The following is a 15,499-nucleotide window of genomic DNA, read 5'->3' as shown; positions in this document are numbered from 1 at the left end:
AAGCAATTAACAGCCTCTACAGCTACACCTCTGTGCTATTTTCAGTGTTGCAAATTTCTTCCTTCCTTGTAGTCTTCAAAAAAAAAATTGAACATCCATTTTCTTTTGCTGTTTAGTTTTCAACATTTCCGTATCGAAATGGGCGATTTGGTGCATGAGAGACACGGACTCCCCACTCTGCAAAGCCTCTGGCTCTGTAGTTAAACATCCGGTCAGTCTAGTGGTTGTTTTGCAACATTTGAACGTTCTATAATATTCAGGCATTGTTTTTTTTGGGGGGTAGACGTAGTTTACTTGTCCCCTAGTCTGCCTGAAAACACTAACTTGCAGTCCTGAAGATAAGGGACAATGCCTATGGTTTTTTTTATTTTAATAAGTAAAATAGTGCAACATACCGACATACAGCACAGCCAGAGTGTAATAGAAGGGGGTACACTGCCGAGGAGAGGTGTCAGAGTTCATGGATGATGGGGCATAGTGAGTCTGCATTTCTCTTAAGAGAAGTCTCCTTCAAAGATCTGTAGACATGTCAGTTAACATATTTTTACTATGTCATGGGCAGTAAGGACAACTCAAATATATTTGTTGGCATCATATTAAAGAACTGGAAAAAAAACTAAAAATATTTTAAGCACTTTGTTGCCTAGTTATTAATTTTGATCATCATGGCATTTAGACTTAGTTAAACAAAACCACAATGTAAGAAAGGGAAATTGCATCAGCACAAATTAGACTGAAGTGGAGTTTAAATTATTTCCTCTGAAAAATTAAGGAACTGCTTTTGCGTTTTATGAGCTGTGGTGGATAGAGTCATGCATTGTTTTATATCGTATCATCTAAAGTATTACGCAAACTGAAATTCTTCATCAGCAGGTAGTCGCTGCTAGGCAGCATGGTGCAGTGGTGAGGACTCTGGAGTCCAAACCTGAAGGTTGTGGGTTCAAATCCCAGTCAAATGCCTGGTTTTGTGTTTGTTGTAACTGGTAAAACGAAGGAAACAGAAAAGTGGCATAGTCTTCTCATAACTTCAAAATGTCCCTACATGTGCAGTAGTGCTCTTGGCAACAGTACTTTGAGACATGTCCCCTGTTGAAGGGGATGGGTCTCCAGTCATGGGTTTATGGTTATTAATAATGTCAGCTCAGACCTTTTGATCCAAACTTGCAGCAGAGAAGTGAAGAAGTGTGAAGGGAAGTTAAGTGGTACAGACATCAGGACTGTGAATAAGAGGCTGCCTGGGTAGGCTTTTGGGATCGTCAAGCTGCTAAAATCCTTGACATCCAGGTAGGTGACCTCTGACCCTTCTTATGCTCACGTGTCCTCTTTTCCCCACTTCACCATGGGACACAGGGGACTACGCTGTCCTGTGTTTCAGAGTGAAGATGTAATTAGAAGGTACCCAGTTCAAACCCTGGCTATGTCCCTAAACTGCTCTGTTTCAACCCTCCTTAAACTCCGTCCTCTGAGCGCACAATACAACCCACCTGTTGTTAGGGAGTGTGAAACAGCCAATGTTGGCCATGGTTCAGCCCCTTACATTCTTCGTAATGAGGGTCCTGCTAATTTACTGCTGATTATGATTTTGACGGTTGACGGTGGATCTACATTGTGATCAGACCTTGAAAGAGTATGGGTCACGGACAGAATGACCCTGTGAAGCCTGAGAAAATGAAGCTCAAATTATACTTCCTAATGCTCAAGCACAGCCTTCCCAGGGAAACTACAGACAGAAAAGGCTGCGGGCCAGTGGGCTTTGCTGTGTACCCTGCTGAAGACCTGGACAGAAAATCCTAATGTGGGGAAAGGCATGTTTGGTCAAGCCCCTTGGTGTACAAGACCTGCAGTGCCAGACTTCTGGGACATCAGTACTTCTTTAATGCTTAAGGAGGCAATGAAGTAGCAAAAAAAAAATTAAAACGTAAAAAGGAGTTTCTTATTTCTGTTGCCAAATTTATTTCAGTTTTTTTAACTCCAGGTTCACTTCAGCTGCCATTCCATGATGGTCATTTAAGAAAAATGTTTTTCTTTCTGAAACTAACGGTGTATCTTTCTTTGTTCTCAAACATTAAAACTTTTCTTCGATACATTTTTAAAAACTGGGGAGCACAAAATGGTTTCAAACGACCGCCTCCCCTTTGTAAGGCTAGCTAGAGATCTCCAATGCTGATAGGCATCTTTAAATTCTAGTTCCAAGCAGCGTCTGGTGGCTATGTTGATGTATTTTTGTCAATTGTAATTATGAGTTGGGGGCGTCTTCTGTCTTTCTTATCAGAGATGTATTATTAAAAACCAAAGTGTCCATGCAGGCACACTAGCTGTGTCCTGATCAGAGTGATTGTTTGAAAATAAGTTTGAAGTGCAAGAACCACATCTAATTTTTCATAGATATAGCACAGAAAAAGATCTTTTATTTTTAAAAAAGACAAGCATCGTCCATTCAGCTCCGACTCATCATGCAACAAGCGGAAAATTGTGGTTGGCATTTATTTTTAATTGTTTTATCTTCTTCAATTTCGTTTTTTTTTCAGTGGTATTTAGGTTCTGCTTGTGGTAGAAGCACAGAGCAGAGCCCACTGATGCTGTGCTCAGACTGGATGAGCTGCAAGTGGGAGATAAAGGTCTCGTTCTGATAGTAGCTTCTCACACTAGAGACATGAAAGGCAGTGAGAGCTGGTCCCAGGCTTACTGTGAGGGGCAGGTGCTCTCCAGGCCTGAAGCCCCTTCAGCAGGGCTGCTGTTAGCCTTCATTTGCTGAAGCTGGGCATTGGGGCTGTCCAAGGATGTCAAGCTCCCAGTGTGGTTGTTGGGGTGTTCCCTTTGAAACACAACTTTTCTTTAGGGTTGGAAAGGAAGTAGAAACGCCAGGTGAATTATTTATACAAGAGATTGCCTCCTGAGTTCTTTAAAACTGCTCCTTTAATTACTTGGCCTGATGTCTCAGGGAAGAAAAAATGACACCCTAAGACATGCAGATTTATATCGGAAACCAACTTTACCACCCATAAACTGAAAATTCGCAGCTCCGTATCGCTTCTTATCACAGAAGAATAAACCACACAAGAAGGCACTAGTCTTGCTCGAGTTTCTCTTTCTCACACTGATGGTCATTTCTCTTTCTGAAGTCAAAGCTTGATTTCTGTGTACAGCTGCCTTTCTCTTCTTCTGTTTTCTAAATTACTTACCTGGTTCAGTCACTGAGGTCTGTTTTTCACAGCAGTATGAACTGTCCCCCCCCTCCTTCCCTAAGCAAAGAGAAAAGGTGTTCTCCGCACAGCCTGGAGACCTCTTTCTTTGGAAATGATATAACATCACTTTATTAGCCCTATACAATTTCTTGCATTAGGAATTCATCTTTTAGCATACTCTCCATGAGACACAAACAGGGAGAGAAGCTTGGGGTCAGAGCACAGGGTCAGCCATTGTACAGCACCCCTGGGGTTAAGGGCCTTGCTCAGGCCCAACACAGTAGGATTCCTCTGTTAGCTGCAAGATTTGAACCGGCAACCTTCCAGCCATAGGCGCAGACCCTGAGCCACAGAGCCACCGCTCAACCCCAAATGGTACTGAAATACTATTTTAGGTCATTAATTACCCTTAATCTGATTGGGTTAGTGCTTCATCTATTCAATAAGCTTCTCAAGCCATTTCTGGAAACCATGCGAGTGAGTACAGAAACCACTCGTGTGCTGTTTGATTGTAGATGATGGAGTGCTTTTACACCTTGTGGTAAAGAAACACAGAGGAAATGGATGCCAGTATCCCACTGGAACAGGGTGGCCTGTGATATTAATGTGTGGAAATTCCCGGGATGGCCCAGTTTTTCCAAGGAGAGGGTGGTAATTGGAGGAATCTCTAAGAACTGTGTAACAGCTGAGAAATCCTGGCTCTTTTGAAGTCCCCCCCCGGGTTCAAATCCGTTTCCTAACCCCGGTCCCAACCCTCTGTTAAGCGAAGGTGTCCTTTCAGTTTTGTGGGATTGCTTATTCAGCGGAGGGCTTCAGTATGTGTGAGTGCTGTGATGGGTGCAGATTGTGAAACCAGGTGCTGTACAAGTGTCAGGTATTTTCTGGAATGACCTGATTGAAGACAAGCTAAGGCCTTGTGAGACTTGTGCATGGTGTGTCTGTTCTCAGGCCAGCCTGCAGTCCTGATGTTGAGCATTGCTGGTGTCCCCTCACCCTGTCCAGCATCAAGGCCAGAGCACACACTACATCCCTCCACCCCAGAACAGCATTTCCATCACCAGATTTGGCAGCTGTCATGGTAATAAAACCCAGGATCTCCTTTTTCATGTCAGCCTATGAATCCTTTTGATTTCTGAAACTCTCTGCATGCAGCTTTGAAAAACAGGATTCCTCCAAAAAAGTCAAGTGAGGAGTAGTCAGTCCTTTCATTCCTCTTCTGTTCTGCCACAGGAAAGCAGGATAAAGCTAACGCCAGCCCTGCGATGAAAACTTCTCTCCCCTTGTGGACAGAGCAACCCCATCTGCAGCTCCAGTGCTGAAGGCAGAGAACTCAGCAGAAGGGCAGAAGGTGCCTTGCAAAATCCGCTCGCCTTGAAGCTTGCCCTTTTACAACTACCTTCTGAAAACAGGGTGTGAGTTTCACTTTCATGCAGAGATCTGGTTAATCTATTGTTTGGTGCACAAATGCTCTTTCTCACTCATAACCGTTTTATTTTATGCTTTTAATCCTCCTTTAGAAAAGTGCGGTGTAAAGCTTTGCACTGGATTTAACACTTCAGAAAGCATGCTTTGACACATATGTGCTGACAGGAGCCTGTGTGTGTGACTATATATATATGCAATTATTTTTTTTGACCAGATAGATTCACATGACCCATTTCACAGGAGTCTGAAATGAGGATTTTAAATATGTTCACCGCAGTGATATTATTTTGCTTCTCCTTTCTTGGAAAGGGGCAAAACCAGCAGCACTAAGCTTGAAATTTATGTATTTAATGTACTCTCTCATGTGCACACACACTCACTCACTCACTCGAGAAGGACAGCAAGCACATGTACTATAATGGAAACAGCAAGACGTCTTTGTACCTTGCTGCATTTCCTCTGCGAAGAGCAGCCTTCGGCCCGCGGCAGGACAGCCCAGGGCCGCCCCCCCAGGGCCCTGGCACACCTTCCTGCTCGCCTCAGCCTCTGCACTAAGAGAGGCTGGGGGCGGAGCCGGCTGGGCGGGGCCAGGTCAGAGCGGCAAAGGTGTTTTTGTCTTTTGCCAAAGTGGAAAAACACACCCACCCACCCTCTCTCGTTTGTTTGTTGTTTTTCCTTTCCTTCAGCTTATTGCAACCTTATGCACGGCTCCTGCTGCCTTTCGAACCCACACCGCAGTGCTCAGTGCTGGGTTGGTCCTGTGTCTCCGGAGCTACATGTAGATATCAGGTGTAATCCATAAAAAAAAAATGGAATTAATCCCGCATTTCGGAGCACATGTCGCAGGCGGAATGCGGGACATTCCCAAGGAGGTGTGCCATATCCATCAGACAGCCTATCTGTGTTTTATAGCGCTTATACGCAGCGACTGGGCTCGCAATGGGATCATTTTCTACGTACAGTGGCAGAGCTCAATAGAGAGTATGATGAAGTAATCGGCACATTTCAAAACAAAAACAGGACATTTTGCATGAGACTAAAGAAACGTAGCACAGGGTTTTGGTTCAAATGATTTTCTTCTAATCTATTTAAAGCTAATGATATACAGGACTCTAAACATTCCATGGCTGCCTGGTTTTTAAACTGCAAAATGTTACAGGACACTATTCAGTGGAGACTTTGTAGGTCACCATTAAATCAGCAGTATCTTAAATTTTGGAACAATTTGTGAACAATTAAGCAGCTGATTTCTTAAATTAGGTCAATTACAGATTATAAGGGACCCCAGTCTAAGTACTCTCCAGCCCTTAAATCCCAGGGGTCTCTTATTTGAACTGTTCACTTGCTTGACACATCAGTAACTCCCTGGTGTTGCCCATCTTTAGAAACAGGTGAGCTTCAAGACTGACTGGACAGGACAGGATGGGACACCCCTGCTTTGCACTGTCAGAAATGCTTACTTCTGCTTTTATAACATTAGGAGAGGAGTTTTGGTCCTTTCGATCAAGCCTTTTACCTTTTGATCAGTCCAATAAACAGGATATGATCCATATTTTCATTTCCTTCACACGAGGATGCTGACCGGTAGGTGGAGGTCATTCATAGGCAGTGGGATCCTTCATGTGTGAACCTATGTGTCAGACCATGGTGGAAAATCACAAGAAAAAAATATCTGCGCATCCAGCTCTCACCCTCAGCCCCTCCTCCTGTCCAGGAAGCTCCAGACATCTGTCCCATTAAGCCCACTTCCTCTATTCTGCAGTTCAATTTTAAGACAGAAAACCCTGTAACCAGTTCTGTTTCAAACTGACAGCTTGTGCAGTGAATAATTTAACACTTAAAAAAACCACTTCTATGCAAGTGTGGATTTTTAAATTGTTATATGTATGCCAATTCATGATATTTGTCTTCACACCGTTGTGATGAACAAGGGAGGAATTGAATTTCATTTGAGGTAGAAAAAAAAATGCTGACACATCCAATCATTTCAAATAAAATAAAACATATGAAAATGAAACATATACAATATGTGTGGAAAGTGAAAGTTACATGCCGGCCCCAACTGAAAGAAAGCAGTTACAAAGCACATCCCTAAGTTCTAAAAGTTTTTGCAATGTGGCAGCTGCAGTAGCAGTTACTCACACTTGCAGCTGTAGGAGCACAGTATCCTGCCCATATTAAAATGAACCACTGTGGCATAGTTGGTGTAAGCATGCAGTACAACACCCAAACACAAAAGAGAGCAGACACCAACACAACAGGTTAACATGCGACAGCACCCATGTCCGCCAATCTGCCTTTCCAGTGATTGGCGTTCATAGCCTTTAGCTATGAGTACTTTTTTCAGAGGACGAAAATCCAAATAAAACTTGGGTTTGTCTTCAGCTGGTGTGCTGCAGGCTGATTTTGAGCAGCAGTGCTGAGTCTGAAGAGCAACGTGCAGCACGTGATATTATTAAAACACCACGTGATTGCACTGGCCAAATGGAAACAATTTAAAAGACATTGTTTTATGTTAGTAAATGTACAAAACTGATGTCATTAAATATTATAGGACACTAGCTCCACAACTGAGTGCAATCTGTACATTAGCATAGGTTTAAAAGGTGGCAACACTTACGCTGGCAATAAGAACATCGTTTGGGCATGCAGGTGCCACACCATGGGGCTGTTCGCCCAGCTGGCTCTGAAATGCCTCAAGCTGCTGGTGCTCATATACCAGCTCTCGCAGCCTCGCACACAACACCACACAACAAGCATGGCATTTTCTTTCTCAGCTGCGCAGTAACCAGCTGAGGCACCGTGCAGTGTGCTCAAGCACTTTCTGTGTGCTTGAGCCCGAATTGCTCAATGGCGATAACAAGATCCTCTGACTTCAAGCAAATGTTTATCGCACTTGGCCACCTCATTGGTGGTAAGGTGTGACTGGCAGTGTTGGACTGACAAAATGGCAAATGTGACTCACTTGGTCACATGACTGCAAACCCTCTGGGCACCCTGCAAACGCTAAAGAATGATGGGAGAATTCAGCCATTCGGCTTTGACATGTGACATGGCTGTGCAGCAGAGGAAGCTGTACTCTTGGCAAGGTTAGACTAGTCCAGTGCGCAGTCACCCAGAGCTTGTTTCACTACTTTGGACTTAGCTGGTTTTACCTTGTCAAAGAGAGCCTCTTAAGTCGTGCAGTAAGGGGACAGAGGTGTGAAAATGGCTGAGCCTCTCTAACAGGATCATGTCAAGTAGCAAAGGCAGCAGGTTGTCAGGGAACCTATTGGTAGAATAGGAGGATCCTCATGCGTGACCGTGAAGCCCACAGAACGCAGAGTAGCACAGGGACAATCAAAGGGCTTGGTCGATTAGGGAGGGCAAAGGGTCCGGTAACGAGAGATATCCAAAAGACAAAATCCAGAAGGCGTGGTCAAAAGGCAGGAGCAAAGATATAGTAGCGGGAGAGCAGTCAAAAGGCTTAGAAACACGCACAGGAGAATACTACAGGAGGCTTCTCAATAGGGAGCATGGGTAGGTGTGTGAGGGGAGTTTAAATACTGAAAGGAAAGGGATTTGGTTGGATAATTGGTTAGGGAGTGAGAATTTGTGGAATCTGGTGGATGTGGGAATGTGATGGGTTCAATCAGGAATAAAATTGTGAAACAATGGTTCTGGGAATGCAACGGCGTTTGCGAGGGAGAGTGTGGGGCGTGACAGGAATGGAACGGCGTTTGCGAGGGAGAGTGTGGGGCGTGACAGGAATGGAACGGCGTTTGCGAGGGAGAGTGTGGGGCGTGACACAGGTGCCAGCTGACCTCCCCCTGGCTTTCAGCTTTGGCACAGCCAGTCACCTGCACAACTGCAGAGAGCGACTGGCCGGCACGTTTCTCCAACAATGGCAGAACTCCAGCCATCGTTTTTTCTGTGTTCTTCAGCCCCCTGTCTCAAAGAAAAGAACAGCAGAGCTGTACTAATGTTCCATTTCTGAGCATTTAGAAGCGTTTGGTTCTTTTTCCTCTTTATTAACTTCAGAAATTTGCAGACATGGTACTGAGGAACTGCTGTGTAAATTTTAACCTCAAGACCAAGGGACATATATATTTTTAAACAATTCCTAGCTCATGCTCGGCCATGCAAATTTACTGTGGTGAGACTTTCACTGAGTGCATGTTGTTGTGAGGAGGCACCGAGCCTTAGGGAAACAAGTTTATCCAATAAAGACACAAAGCGACATCTGAGGAGCTGTCAATGTATTTCCCTGAGTCCCAGGTCTCTCCGGGACTTAAATTCCAGCCTGATGGTTCCTAACTGTCTTCTGCTCTGTCCAATAGTTCTTCTCCAGATAAACCAGTTTTGAACTTGATTGATGTAAAATGCTTTGTGAAAACACACACACCATCCCAGAGAACAGAGGCAATAGTACTGGCTGTGGGAATGGGAGAGGATTGTGTAGTTCGAAGCTACATGTCCTTTTCCGAGCATGTTCAAGTGACTGGAAAATTACTAAAAGCAGCTGTGGTTAGAAAGCTGAGTATTTCTTTGCAGCATTTTACAGTTTTCGTCACACCTGTTCTCTAGTTTTTACTTAAAAATCATTGTTCAAATGGATGGGTTTCACACTTTCTGCAGTCGGTTGCTGACCAGCAGCTTCAAGGGTGCAGCTGTTCCGTAGTGTGTGGGGTTGCAGCATCCATTAAAAGTACGAGCCACACTGCAGCAAACACATGGTAACATGCAGTACAGTATAAGAGATATGATGCAAAGTGTAATAATTAAAACCAGAAGGTGATCTTTACAGCAATAGAATAGCATGGGTTTAGAAAAGGTTAGTCTTGCTTAGCAAACTCGTTAGGGTCCCTTGAACAAGCATTTGTAATTGATACAAAAATAGCATACAATATGGTTCATGAGAAGAATTTTCAGAACGTCTATCATAAAAAGTTGTTTCTCAAATTACAGTCGGTAGGCATATAAGGTAACATTTGGAATGAGAGCTAGTCAATGGATCGTAGACAGTTAGGGGGTGAATGCACAATTCGGGATGATAGAATTGTTGGAAAACCACAAGAATCTGTATTTAGACCACTTGCTCTTTCTGATTTAAATGAATGATTTGCAGTAGATTCTGGTATTGTTAGTACTCGTGATTATAGCGGGGAACTTAAAACAAGTCAACACAATAGGACTTCATCAGAATCAACCAAGAAACACCAACCAAAGGAGCATTTAAAGTGCATTTAAAACTAAGAACAGCAGACCCTTCTTTACATATAGGCTTGTAGCTGGTCTGGAAGAAGCTAACAAGCTATACTGTTGAGGAAGATACACTGACTTCACTCAAGAAACAGAAGGATGAGCTCCACAAATAATTTGGCAACTAGCAACCAAAACACCTAGGTGGGCCAAACAGGCACATCTCATTTGTAACCTTTATATGGTCTTATGACCTTATGACCAGGGTCTTATGACCTGTGCAAAACCGTGGCAAAGCACTGTACAGTAACTGCGTGGGACTGTGTAATATTGGCCAAACAATAAGACAGAAACACTAAAACTGCCATGCAAATTTACTGCGGCGAAACTTTCGTCGAGGGCGTGTTGTTGTGAGGAAGCATCGAGCGTCAGGGAAAGCGCCCTAACTTCTCTGCACCCCATCGGGCACTGCATGTCTGGCTGGAGTTGTCCTCTTATCTGTTTGTACCAGATGCTTTCATATCCAGATTGGGGGTCACGCTGTCTGCACCCTGAGAGGAAATCCAGACTTATTTCAGTTCATCACATGTGAAAAATATGCACGCTGCCGGTTAAAAATAGGGCTCCCGCTTGCGTCTTTTGAAAGTGGAATGCGAAGTGAAACTTTATTTTTCTCGACACGGTAGGCGACCCTAGCGTCCTGCAGAGAACGCACCGGGGGGTCGAAACTCGCCTCGCACCGCCGAGCAATCCCTCCCTCCCGTCCGCCTTCCTCTGGGTGTTTGTGAGTAAACATCTGTTGTCAGCAGCTATTTTTAGTGGCCTGTTATTCAAATCACAGCCGGCAATCTTCTCTGCGTTATTTCTGGAAATTCCACTGGGGCGTTTCGGGCTCCCTGTGTTGAGCTGTCCCATCAGCCTCCTCGGCCCTGGGTGAAAGTTGGGGTGTGAAAGAGGGGTCTCGTCTCGGACAGGGTGGAGGAGAGGGGCCTTTCGCCTTTGTGAAAGTTTGTCATGCTGAATTTGCACAGCATCCTCAGTTTTCCCCAGGGCCTTCCTGTGCTTCTGCCTACCAAGCCATTACTGTGCTCAGCCATGTGTTACCCCCAGTTTGTACCATGCTGTATCTGTTAACTGTGTTTTACCGTGGTGTGCCCCTTCGTAAGGAACTGCAAAACACTCGCCTACTTTTTAAAAAAATGATTTTAATTCACTGGGTTTTGCTGCCCCAGTCTTTTTCTGTCTGTCTAGATGGCTTTTGCCACAGCAAGTAGGTAGATTAACCACAGTTTAATCGCAGGTCAAGTTTAGTCTGGGCACCTTCCATAAGCCCAGATACTGAAATATACTATAATACTGTAATGTGCAAGTGATAAAGGAGCTGTTTTAGCCTGAAGCACTTTGGGCAGAGCACAAAGCAGTATCAGATGTTAGACTGTATTTACAGTGAATTCCATCACTTGCTTTAAAGGACTTTGGGGAACAAATACACCCAGGTCCCAACATTATCCATTACATTGCTATGCAAGTCTTGACTGGCAGGCAACAATGTCATCTGGCCTTTAGTTCACGTACTTAATTACTGTGCTTACTTGCAGCAGGGGTCCGAAAGAACGTCTGTCCAGATTGTCAACCTGCAGCACTTTGGTGGTCAGAAATGCCTCGAGACCTTTTTTTTCTTGAGGGCCATTTCAAAAAGAGAAAGCCTGAAGAATACAACTGAAATACTCCACTTTAAAATAGTGTCCTTTATGGAGAAAAAAACTCAAATCTTTTCCATGCAGAGCATCAGCATGTGACTTGTTTGTACCGCCTGTGCCACAGCTGTAGATACTGGTGCTGTGGGCAGGTGCTCACGTGCTGCGGTGCTGAACTCCACCACAGAGCGCTGTAGTCCACGCTGACCACAGTCCCTGCTTTTAGATCCTACATCAGGGGTATGTCAGGCTGGAGCCATTTGTTTCAACCACAGTTGAACGCTGTGGGTGTGCTGCCCTCTTCTCCATCTTTCCAAAAGCAGACTTGAAAACAGGGCAAGTCCAAAGGCTAACATGGCCAGCTCTGTACTTTGTGTGCAATCCTTTCCAAAGCTCTGCTGCAGCACAGCACAGTATGAGCGGAGTCGAGCGGAGTCGAGCACAGTCAATCATGGTGAAATCACTTACTGGTACAAAGCATGGGAAAGTAGATCCGTGTTATAGTGGTCATAAAACCGTGAGAGAACTGTCACAATACCATGTTTGTTTGCTCTGGTACACCTGGAGGTTGGATTTGTATATTTTGTTATTTTGATTTTCCTGAAACATCCTTTGTTTTTCAGTTCCTGGGGTGCTATCAGCATGGAGTTTGCATGTTCTCCTTATGTTCATGTGAGTTTGCCATGTGTTCAGGTTTCCTCCCATGGTCCAAAGACATACTAGTAGGTTAATTGGTTTCTAGTCAAATTTGCCTGGAGTGTGTCTGTGTGCCCTGTGGATGACTGGCGTCCTGTCCAGGGCGTACCCTGCCTCGCACCTGTTCTTTGCCAGGATAGGCTCCTGCTCCCCCGCAACCCTGAATTGGATAAAGCAGTTAGAAAATGAATGGATGAAATATTCTTTATGTTTGGCTTTAGAATGATATTGCTGTACTCTAGCTACGTTAGACAGAGATAAAACCATGATGTGCTGTGGAGAAGGGCAAGTATCCTACAGTCACACAGCGCAAGCATGGGAGGTGTGAGGAAGCACGGCGCACCTGACTGGGAAATTTCACTTGACCGTCGTATCAAGGAACATCAAAATGGTGAAAGGAAAACAATGGTAAAATCAGCATGTAAATTTACCATGGTAATTTACTCTTAGAAGGTAAGATGCTGAAAGAAGACAGCCTGGAGGTTTTCAGTGTCTCCTCCTCCACGTGTAACGGTGACTGTTGAGTTTCGGAGTGGCTGGGCGGGTAGAGCTTTGAGTAATGCTGCTAACTCTGGCCTCTGACGAAGAATGCGACCAGCTTCGCCGCTTGTTGTGCAATATTACAAAGGAGACAGAACTGTGTCAATAACATTCAGCAGTGCTCCCATCAGCTTCCTCAGGGCAGAATGGTCTGACATTACTGCTGGACCACTGTAACACATACTGGTGACATGCACAGTATAAGGGCAACGGCTCCGTGCTAAAAGGGCACAGCAAAATGAGCACAGGTTGGCTATCTGCATTTTGTTTGTGCAATTATTAATTCATTTTGATTTTCATCCTCCAACGACAGCCGTGTCCCAATATGCACACTTGTGGTCTTGTGTCTTTCATTTGCGCGTTCTCACTCAAGTCTGCATGGGCTCGGGGTGTCTCATTTCTAATTTGTGTTTCACAAGGGTGCCCACGAGTTCCCCAATGCGCCCTTCTCCGAAGAATATTGTTGACGGGAATTTCCCACAATTCCTTGCAGAATGATGGTGCTTCATGTTCTAACCTATCGAAGCAGAGGGAAGTTGCCATGGAGAACAAAATATTCTCTTTCACATTAAATGTTAGTAAAATTATTTTTTTTCACAGTTTTAAAATTCGTTATATTTTATGTAAAAATAAAAAGTCATTAGGCAACTTTAGATTCATACTGTATGTATTCTAGGTACAAAGTGTTGACATAAAGCTTTTATTTTGTCACCCCATTTCAACTGATGAATATTCGTTTACTTCTGGAGTATTTTGTTCACGGAAAGACAAAGTATTTAATACTACAAAGCTTTGAGGTAAACTTTGAGTTTACCTTATTTACTTTGACCGCTTTGAATCAAACCTGTTCAGCATGAATGAATCAGTTGTGTACCCCAGACAGACGAGGAGTACTATTTGATAGTACAATAAACAGAGAGTGGTATTGCCAGGTTTTCCTTAGTTTACTCCGCCTGGGTCCAGACTGCTCTACAAGAGCGAATACAATATGTCACTACTTTTGTGCAGGGACAGATGAGATGACGTTCGATTTGTTCAAATTGTGAGCAGAGAATAAAAAATGTCTTTAGAAAATTCTCTGCAGTCATGGACTTAGCCAGTGAAAGAGCAGCATCAACAGACAGCATTGTGACCCTGAGCCTTGTGACCAGTGAGTGCTGTCACACGAGGGGGTCCTATTACTCTTTTTATAACGGTGCGCCATCGAACGCCTGTGCACTTCTGAGCATCCTCACGTGCTCTGCATCACAGAAGTGCAGACTTGGAGGAAGGGCTTTGGGACACAGCCCATCTCTGAAGGAAATTTTTCATTCTAATCAATGTTTTGTGCCGCAACACAGTAACGGCCAATTTGGTTTCTAGAGAACGGCCATGTGGATGTGTAAAGACTCTGCACTCTCACACCTGTACAGAACCACTTCGCCTTGGTGTCACAAGGGTGATTATCTGTCGCTGTTTCTCAGATTCTTACGCAACAGGACCCCACAAGTGGCTCAAGCAGTCAGGGTTCTGTTTTAGTTGAGCCACATGCTCCAGATTTCAGCCGTTCGAGATTGGCCATCTGTGACTGGGATTGTCCAAGCAGTGGACCTTGAATTGGCCATGTGCTGCTGGGGTCAGATGGTCTTCAGTTAGCTAGGTTTTCCCATCTCACCCTGTGCCGGCGACCCCTGTACCAGACAGCGTGCTTGTGCGTTTTCACAGCGGCACCAGTTCCCCGGCAGAGCGCACCGTCCTCGCCCCCCCCCCCCGCCATGCTCCGCCCGCGTGAGGCCCTTCGCGATGCAAATAATAAACAGCAGCTTCAAATGAAAAGACACCAGGAAGCCGATTCACGCGCTGCGTCAGCCTTTGTCAGCTGATCATTTTGCCTGCTTCACACCTTTTCTAATTACAGACCAGATCTTCCTCCCAATTTCCAGTATGTGTTTTGTTACTCATTAACCGGAAATGTCCTGAACACACAGTGCTGCTGTATCACATACAGTTACAATAAATTTGAAAATGATGACAGTATTAATACCTTGAATTAATACGATATCAATAGGTCAGAAAGGCATGTGGAAACCTGTTACCAGCTCTCTCCTAGCGAAGCTCTTGGATGTTAACGTTCTATTGTTAATTTTCCTGACCGGCTCTGTGAGAGATCAAAGGGACAGACACAGCCCAGTGTTTAAATCTTCACCATTTATTGTTACTCACATGGGCTTGACAAGGTGGAGGGCATTTGCAAGAACACAGTTGCACTGAAACCTTTTGCCTTGAGACTGAAGCCTGGCGAGAACAGGGACACACATTTCAGTGCAGGACAGGAGCTCTCTCTGCATTTGCAAATTTGAGAAAAAACAGCAACACACACTAAATATCTATTTAGAGACAAGTTTCTGCCAAACAGGATCATGAATATGAATCCTGTCTCCATACAGCTATAAAATACTGCGTCCCACTGAAGGGGCCAGTTCCATTATGCTTAATGTACGACAACAATGTTGTACCTGGAAGATCAACAAAAAAAAAGACTTTCAATTATTAATATTGCATATGCACAGCTTTTCATGTACTGTACATAGGCCTGGTCAAGAGCAGAAAGACCAAAGACGGCACCAGCCTTTGGACCCAGGGTCCTGCTGAGTCACAGGTATAATTAACCACAGCAACAACAATCTGGTTTCAGTTTCAGGCATGTATATTGCCATCGTCCATCTCTAACAAAGCTGTTCATGACTTTGTTAAGACTAATAGAGTGCCACCACTGTTTTTTCTGGAGTTTAGCGA

This window comes from Atractosteus spatula, chromosome 26, assembly GCF_055471065.1.
Source record: "Atractosteus spatula isolate fAtrSpa1 chromosome 26, fAtrSpa1.hap1, whole genome shotgun sequence".
NCBI classification, from domain to species: Eukaryota; Metazoa; Chordata; class Actinopteri; order Semionotiformes; family Lepisosteidae; genus Atractosteus; species Atractosteus spatula.
The sequence above is the reverse complement of the archived record's forward strand: the minus strand, read 5'-3'. Positions refer to the sequence as shown.